Below are 9,162 nucleotides of genomic sequence, written 5' to 3' on the forward strand. Positions count from 1 at the left end.
GGTTGTGAGCCACCATGTGGTTGCTGGGACTTGAACTCTGGACCTTTGGAAGAGCAGTCGGGTGCTCTTACCCACTGAGCCATCTCACCAGCCCCGAAACGCTTTTTTTAAAGTAACGCTTTAGCAATAGCAGGTTAACACACAAGCTAGAAAGGCACATGTTAAAAATCACCAACTTCTAATTTTATTCCCAGTGCAGAGGATGTGGAAACCAGCTAAATGTCAATTACAAGGTAGGGCCGAGCTATCTTAGTGTGTGTGCACAGTTGTCTCCCGTCCAGTATCCCCTTTCAAACCAATATGGCCTAAGTCATAACTATATTTAGGGATTCATGTTGAGGAAAATCTCACTGCTGGATTCAAGGCTGTAAAGGAGAGAAAGCCGTCCTAAAGCTGAAGAAAACGTTTCTTCCAGTGCACACTTCCCAACCAATCAAAAGTTCCCGAGTTGCTATTTACAAAAATTAGACGGGTGGGTGGGAGTCCGAAACAGATTGAACAGGGCTGTAAATTTTCTCTACGGGAAAATGTAAATTTTGGTTTCTTCTTGTAGCACAGTCGGAGGTCAACAGAGGGGAATGTTGCAAAGTTTTTGCCTAACATTGAAGAAAGACAGGCAGGCAGATTGAAGCACCAGCACCCTTTGCGGTGAATATACAGAAAAGCAGCCACTTGTCTACGGTTGGATACGTTTCTGGGAAAAGGCACTGAGCTGGCGGACCGTGGCGCGCTAGCCAATGAACCTCTCGGCGGGCCACGTCTCCAGGGCATTGGCGGGGATGCGGGGAGCCTCCTGCCCCGGCGGGGCCAGGGCCTCCATCTCGCGCACCACCTGCGTGAACACGCGGTCCACCATCGTTTTGCTCTTGGTCGTGATCTCCAGGAACGGGCAGCGCCACTCGCGGGCCAGCGCGCGGCCCTGGGCCGTCAGCACCTGGCGCTCGGCATCTAGGTCGGCCTTGGTGCCCACCAGCACGAGCGGGACCGCGCGCGAGCCCCGCAGCCGGTCCATGCGCTCCCGCAGCGGCCGCACGGCCTGGAACGAGGCCTCATCGCACACGCTGTAGAGCACCACGAAGCCGTCGCTGTTCCTGATGTACAGGTCCTTGAGGGTGACCAGATGCTCCGCGCCCACCGTGTCCACGATCTCCAGCAGCGCGGGAGCCCGGTTCACCTCGATCACCTTGCTGAACAGCTCCTCCACCGACGGCTCGCAGCGCTCGGGGAAGCGGCCGCACGCGAACTGCGTGGCCAGCGCCGTCTTACCCACCGCCACGCTGCCCAGCAGCACCACCCGGTAGTCTTTGGCGGGGCGCAGCACTAAGCCCTCCATGGCCCGGACAAGGGGACGTGGGGAATGGCGCTGGGAGGCGGCTTGGGGAGGACCGGAGGGCGGGGCGCGAGGCGGAGGACGCGCGCGCGTCCCGTGGCGCCCGAGAGGAGAGGCCCCGCCGCCGCCCAGGGTCCCTGGGTCTCGGCCCCACGAGTCTCTTCGCCTAGCCGAGCGCGCTGCTCCGGATCCCACAGCCCCACGCTGCGCCTGCCCTACAAGCACCTCGCCCGAGCCTCCTCTCTCCTCTAGGTTCCCAGCCCTGCCCGGCCTCCCTCCCACACCCCGCAGACCAGCTGGGGCCCCTCAGTCAGTCCTGAGCTGGCTATCCCAAAGAGGGAGCCCCTCGGTTGACAGAGCAGAAGGTAATCTGATCCCTTTCTGGCCAACCCAAGAAAAACAGGGATTTCGCAGCATTCCAGATGCAGACTCAAGGCCCGCTCAAGGCCTCTGCTCCCTACCGCTGGCTCCGCCAGACTGGGAAGACCCCATGCTCTGGAGGGGGGCAGATGAAGCTGGTCAGAGAGGACCCCAATTCCCTCTTGGGCGCTGTGATCGCTCACCCTGGTCCCTTCTCCCTGGACTTTGTCCAGTGCAAAGCACACAGCCTCCCCCACTTCCCTCCTTCGTGGTTCCCCTCCTGGAGAAGTCTCCTCACTTCAGCCATCCATACAACTGTGTCACTTGGTAGAAATGAAAACTCACTGAACAGCACGTAGAAACTGGGAAGCGCCAGGCAAAGCCCATGGCCACCTTCTCAGTCCCCTTCCACTCCTGGCTCCTTCACCGGCTGCAGAGGAGAAAGCCTGGGTCCCATTTCTGGCCTTGTTTCCCTGAGTGAACTTTCTTCTGCCTCCCGGGGGAGGTGGGGGAACCAGCTGCCTAGGCTGCCTGCCCTGCTCTGGTGAACTTGAAGCGGTTCACCTGAGGAAGGCGCTTTTCTACAAACTATGCGGTCATTACATCCTTAACGTACAATGATTCCCAAAAAGAGATCTTAGGGGGCATTCCGGGCAGGAAATAGAAACTAAGAAGAAAACTGAGTAACTAAACATCCCCTGAGACACTTGAGCTCCATCCAGGTTCAAAAGCTTCCTGCGGATAACTTTTGAAGGAATACAGAGCAATTTACAACCCCATAGAACAGGCGAGGAAACCCCACACAGCACAGCCACACCCAAATCTGGGACCCTGGCATCGTCAGGAACAAAATAATGACATTTTAGTCTGAAGAAAGAAAATAAATGACAGGAATTCTCAGGGGACTAGTTTGGGAAAGATTCCACAAGAACTCTGTAGAAGCAAAAAATACAGCTTTTTGTTTTAGTATGGAAACCAATAGGTACGATATCGTGGTATAAGAAATACATATCTTGCAGGATCTTTGCCTAGGAGGAGTCTGGAAGCTAGAGATTAAAGGCGTGGAGCTCATTCTCCCAGGAGCCCACTTTTACAGGGTTCAGCACCAAAGGAGCATCCAGGGAGAATACCAACTCCCCCACAGTCCCCACCCTTGAACATAACAGCTGTCTTTATTTGTGCATCAGAGACTGCTCACAAGAGCACTAAGATCTACCCTGCCCTGCTGACTGTTGATATTCCTTCTTAGGATTCCAGCCACACGCTTCTGCACCTGTCAGCCTGCTGTAATTGCACATGGCTCTGTGGTCTTGGGAGGTGCTTAAGTAAATAGCATATAGAAGGTTAACAGAAAGTAGGGGGGACCCCATCTATGGAGAAATTACTATCCATGCTCGGTGGCTGATTTAGGGTCACCCACTCTCTTCTAAGTAGCCCTTCACCGGGCTCTGTCAGTGAACCTCATTGGTTCCCCAGGTTTGACTTTGGTGGGATCATACTTTGGTTTGTGATTAATGCCCTATAAGGAAGGGGTGGACAGCTCGGTGATGGTGGCATACCTTTTATCCCAGCACTCAGGAGGCAGAGGCAGGCGAATCTCTAGAATTTGAGGCCAGCCTGATGTAAAGACTGAGTTCCAGGACAGCCAGGGCTACAAAGAGAAACCCTGCCTCTAAATAAATAAATAAATAAATAAATAAATAAGGCAAAACCAACAGCAACAGAAAAGGAAGGGGAGGACAGCCTATGCCTCTCCAAGAAGAGCTCCCGAAACATGAGTGAATTATATGCACACAATGACGTGAACTTGAAAGAGATTTACAGATGACCTTTTCACTAGAGATTCACTAGAGCACTTCAGATTGTCCTGGAACTTACTCTTTACACTAGGCTGGCTTTGGACACCATCAAGTGCAAGGATCAAAGACATGCAGCAGCAGTAGCAGCAGCAGCAGCAGCAGCAGCAGCCCGCTGCCTTGGAGGTCCCTGTGTTAAATGCACCTCCTTTCACTGGTTCTTGAACTGACTGGCTGGAGAGGGAACCATCAGTGAGTAGAAGTCTGGGAATCCCAGCCCTATGTGAGGCTCTGTCGAGTGTTTATGGGGCAGGCGACTGAGTTCTGTTAATGGTCACTGACTTATTAATCAAGGTGCTGGAACAGGACCACCGTGAAAATCTTATCACAAGGGATTTGAAGAACTTCTGAGCTGGAAGTGGGATGCCCCCAACATCTGCAATAAGAATCCTCCGAGACCTCGCCTCTGCACCTCCACACTTCCTAAGGCAGGAGGTAAACGCATGGAGAATGCTCCCTGGTTTCCATGAACCTTGAGTGTATTTGTAGATGCTCCCCTATGAAGTGTGGGAGGCCCAGGATTGCCACTGGTTCTGAACTGGAGGCAGTGTTGTGGCCTGGTCCCCCAGCTTGCAGAGTCAGCAACTGCAGTGTCCGGGATCAGAATTAAATAACAGCTCCTCATTCACTGGCATGTGGGGAGTTGCTTGGTATGGAAAGCCCCCACCCACAGTGGAAGTGGTGTGAGCGGCTGTTTCTGTAACAGGTTATGGAGTCTCATGAACACAGCTGACGAGATGAAACATCACTTGAAGTTATGGATGATGCTGGGATGATGGGAACATCGGCAGCTGCCCCATACTGGGAGACGGAAGGAAGGCCCTCCCTGCAGCAACAGAAAAGGTCTTGAATTTTCAGGTGGCTGTTTAAGGGTTTGTTGTTGCTGAGGCTTTGAAGACCTCTGATAAAAGCCAGCCCACCCCAGTCATTCCTATTACTATTGGTACTCGTTACTGATGAAATGAAACCGTGACCCCACCATAAAGACACAGGCTTCACCTTGCAATTCCATCTGAGTGCACCTGGGCACACCACTGCACCTGTTTAACAGGATAAGGTTCCCCTCAGATCCTTCACCCAACACCGGCAAAGTGGATTTCACAAGGTAGCATCCAGACATGCGGTTGGCCACAATCCTGCCCTGACCTCAGCTCCCCAATCAGAGCTCCCTGAATTCACAGCATGGGGTGTGAGCTGGGTGCAAGTCTTTAGAAGTGGATTCAGGGACCAGGAATGGAGACCCTGGGCAAGTCAGGAGCATGACAGAGAATCCAATGCCAGCACGCATGCTGAGTTGGGCACTAGAGTAAAATGTACCTTAAAATTGCCACTGCACACCCAGGAATGGAGCACACTTGCTCGAAGCATCCACACACAGTCCACACTCATGGAGTGAGCTGGAGAACCGATGTCTGGGTAGTGGCTGCAGAGAGCCTGGGCTGGCCACACCTGCACGGTTGGCTGGCTCCTGCAGCCATGACCTGGCCACAAGAGCAAATACAATGCACAAGAGAATAGAAGCGGCTGAGCCAGTGCTTGTACTTTAAAAGTACCCCATCATTTGCGGGTGTGCCGAGCACCATGTGACTTGCCAGTGTGATGAGATGTGGAATCACCTGGAGACAGGCCTGTGGGGTGGCTGTGGATGCCATGGGCTGTATAAAAGGAGACGAGAACTGGGCACCTGCATTCTGCTTCCTGGCTGAGGATGCAATGTGAGCAGATGCCCCAAACTCCTGCTGCTGAGTCAAATGAGCCCCTTCTCTGTCAGGGTGCTTTTGTTAGGGCACTTAGTTACATAGTAACAGGAGATGTAACTTTCTCTGTCCTGTGCTTATGTCAGGGCACTTAGTTACACAGTAACAGAGACGTAACTAAGACAGGCAGTCCTTCCCTTCCCGCTTTAACTGGAGTCTAAAACAAAACCAAGCCCCTGTGTTCCGCTGGAGGAAGGAAATGCTTCTGCACTGCACTGCAGTGGATTTGATGCAGTGGAATTGTTGCTCCCTGACCAAGGTGCCTACAACCCAAGATTGCATTACTGCATACTTCTAAATCAGAGGTTTTATTAGGAATGAGCATTTGGTGTTTATAATCAGTAAGTTCAGTAAGAGTATCCCACACCTAACGTTGTGATTTCTAGGAGTGAATTCCCAACCACTGAATCGCACTTCTCTCACCTCTGCCATCCAGACGGCCTTCTGGCTGTTTTGTTTTGTTTTGTTTTGTTTTGTTTTGTTTTGTTTTGTTTTGTTTTTAACTGTGATTGGCTGTGTCTGTCTTATACCTTATACACTGGTCCCTCCTTTAGAGTGCTGTTCCCTCAGGAGCCTGCATGATTTGCTTGCTCGCTGAATTAAGGTTTCTTGCTGCACTGTCTCTGGCATGCCTTGATCCTCCCATGCCGACTGTTACATGTGGACTGTGTCTTCCTGTAATTCATATGCTAAAATTCTAGCCCTTGGGATCTCAGGTGACACTGCAGATATAAACTTTGAATGCAGAATTGGTGCAGATATATTAAAATGAGCTCAGACTCAAGAAGAAGGATCCCTATTCCAAGATAACTAGGGTTTGATAAGGGCGGGGGCATTATGGCTCGATCAGGAAAGTGCTTGCCTTGAAAGCATGAGGACCCAAGTTCAACACCCAGAACCTACATAACACAAGCTGGGTGTGGTGGCATGCACTGGAAGTCTCAGCTCTCAGGATTCCAAGACAGCAGATTCTTGGGTCTTGAAGGCCAGCCAGACTGGCCTACTTAGCAAGTTCCAGAGCATTGGGGGATGCTATCTCAAAAGAAAAAAGAAAGAGAGAGAGAGAGAGAGAGAGAGAGAGAGAGAGAGAGAGAGAGAGAGAGAAAGGAAGAGAAAAAAGAAACAAAGAAATGTGTCCAGTGCTTGAGGAACAACGTTCAAATTGTCCTCTATCTTCTACATGCAAAGACATGTGTGTGAACATGTACACCTACATGTACACAAACCCTCACACACGCATACACATACAGGAGAGAAATCTGGACACAGACATGCCTGAGTGGAGACCAGCAAGCGAAGCCCAAGACAAAGGTGGAGTCAGCTTTCACAGAACAGAGAAGAACCGGTGGCACCAGTAGTCACAAGCAGTCAAAGCTGGTGCTCCCGGGAAGGCTCTGGAGGGCCTTGTCAGCACCCTGATCTTGCACTTCCTGCCTGGGAATGGAGGCAGTCTGTCTGTCCAGGGTGTCCAGTCTGTGCAGTCTATGGAATGAGCGCCTTCAACCTGAAAATGTTAGCACAAGCCAGCGCTGGCCATCCGGTCTCCCTCTTTGCTCAGACTTCCTCTATTGACCTGTTAATGTTGCTGCTCTCCATGGGAAAATGAGTAGCTTAAAGGAAACAACCTTATTCTAGGACAAGATGGCTCAGTGAGCAAAGACAGCAAGCCTCACAACCTGAGTTCAGTCTGGGGATCCACATGGCAGAAGGTGAGGACCGGCTGCCACAACTGTCCTCTGAACTTAATGGGAGGACAAGGGCGTACACACACACACATGCTCGCACATGCACACTCACAGTGTTAAAAAATAAAATAACTTATTACTAACCCAATATAACTGACACAGGTTCAGGAGTACAGACTCTAAAGAAAGAATTATAACAACTCTCATAGACAAGGCATCAGCACAGCCAGGGAATGCATAAAGAGACTTAGATAGGGTGGACATGCTGGTACATGCATTTAGTCCCTTTACTAGAGATTTAGAGGCAGGTGGGTCTCCATGAGTTCAAGGACAGCCTGGTCTAGATAGCAAGCTCCAGGCCAGCTCTGGCTACATAGAGGCAGTGGGGGGACTGACTCAGGTCCTTAGGCCAGCTAAGGAGGTAGGAAATTCTGACCACCCAGTGGAGACACCATCCCTGCTTACTGGGGAGCTAGGCAGACAGGATCTGCTGTGTTGAATCAAGGGAGAGTAAATGGAACGCACACTACAGAAACTCTAGCCACTATCAGAATGTTAGGTCAGATACCAAGTTTGTATTCTAAGAGCTAAAGCCTTAGGAATCTTAAGACCTGTGATAAACAGCCTGTCCTGGTGGGAGAAAGAAATTGTCCACATCATGTGTGCTAAAAAGAATTCTGCGGCAATAATTTCTTTAGGAATTGCCAAAGTCTACCAGTCAATCAATGCAGGAACCACAATTCATAGTTTGAATATGCTTGGCCCAAGGAATGGCACTATTAGGCGGTGTGACTTTGTTGGAGTAGGTGTGTCACTGTGTGTGGGGGCTTTAAGACCCTCATCCTAGCTGCCTGGAAGTCAGTCTTCCACTAGTAGCCTTCAGATGAAGATGTTGAACTCTCAGCTTCTCCTGCACCATGCCTGCCTGGATGCTGCCATGCTCCCGCCTTGATGATAATGGACTGAACCTCTTGAACATGTAAGCCAGGGACAATTAAATGTTGCCCTTATAAGAGTTGCTTTGGTCTTTTCCTCTGGCGCGGCACTGACAATCCTATTGTCATCATGGGCCGCCGCCCCGCCCAGTGTTACCGGTATTGTAAGAACAAGCCAAACCCAAAGTCTCGTTTCTGCCGTGGTGTCCCTGATGCTAAGATCCGAATCTTTGATTTGGGACGGAAGAAAGCGAAAGTTGATGAATTCCCACTTTGTGGCCATATGGTGTCAGATGAATATGAGCAACTCTCTTCTGAAGCACTGGAGGTTGCCCGTATTTGTGCCAACAAATACATGGTAAAGAGTTGTGGCAAGGATGGCTTTCATATCCGAGTGAGGCTCCACCCTTTCCATGTCATTCGTATCAACAAGATGTTGTCTTGTGCTGGCGCTGACAGGCTCCAGACAGGGATGTGTGGTGCCTTTGGGAAGCCCCAGGGCACAGTGGCCAGGGTTCACATTGGCCAGGTCATCATGTCCACCTGAACCAAGTTGCAGAACAAGGAACATGTGATTGAGGCTCTGCGAAGAGCCAAGTTCAAGTTCCCTGGCCGCCAGAAGATCCACATCTCAAAGAAGTGGGGCTTCACCAAGTTTAATGCAGATAAATTTGAAGACATGGTTGCTGAGAAGCGGCTCATTCCTGATGGCTGTGGTGTCAAATATATCCCCAATCGTGGTCCTCTGGACAAGTGGAGAGCCCTGCATTCCTGAAGGCTTCAATAGTTCTCTCCTATACCCTACAAAATCGTGTTCAATAATAAATCTCGCATCAAGTTCGCTAAAAAAAAAAAAAAAAAAAAAAAAAAGAGTTGTTTTGGTCATGGTGTCTGTTCACAGCAGTAAAACCCTAACTAAGACAGGGAGTGAAGATGATTATAGAAAAGGAAGAAAGAAGATGCAAGAGACAGATATGGGAGGACTGCTGGTCAATATCGAACCAAATGCAAGTGCATTTTCTCAGTGTCTTTTAAAGACAAGCAACAGAAAATATGACCAATTTCAAGAATATAAACAATGCCCACAAATGCTTATGTGTTGAGTTTATGTCACACAGCATCTATGTTTCACTAAGGCCATTTCTTTCGGGCTAGAACAGTCTCTCAAGGATGTATACATAAGTGGAGGAACTTGGCAGGGTATAACACGCGTCTTAACTAAAAGCAAAGACAGATGTC

At 50.3% G+C, this 9,162-nt stretch overlaps 2 pseudogenes across 2 annotated transcripts; one reads left to right on the plus strand and one right to left on the minus strand.

Annotated features, from left to right (window-relative positions):
• Positions 1 to 161: 161 nt before the first annotated feature.
• LOC110307530 lies at positions 162 to 1,380 on the minus strand (annotated as a pseudogene). Its single transcript, XR_002379411.1, has one exon. The product of XR_002379411.1 is annotated as a ras-related protein Rap-2a pseudogene (transcript).
• A 6,659-nt stretch (positions 1,381 to 8,039) lies between these two features.
• Positions 8,040 to 8,764, plus strand: LOC110307234 (annotated as a pseudogene). The gene has a single exon (XR_002379370.2). The product of XR_002379370.2 is annotated as a 60S ribosomal protein L10-like (transcript).
• Positions 8,765 to 9,162: the final 398 nt, after the last annotated feature.

Source organism: Mus caroli, chromosome 12, assembly GCF_900094665.2.
Source record: "Mus caroli chromosome 12, CAROLI_EIJ_v1.1, whole genome shotgun sequence".
NCBI lineage: Eukaryota > Metazoa > Chordata > Mammalia > Rodentia > Muridae > Mus > Mus caroli.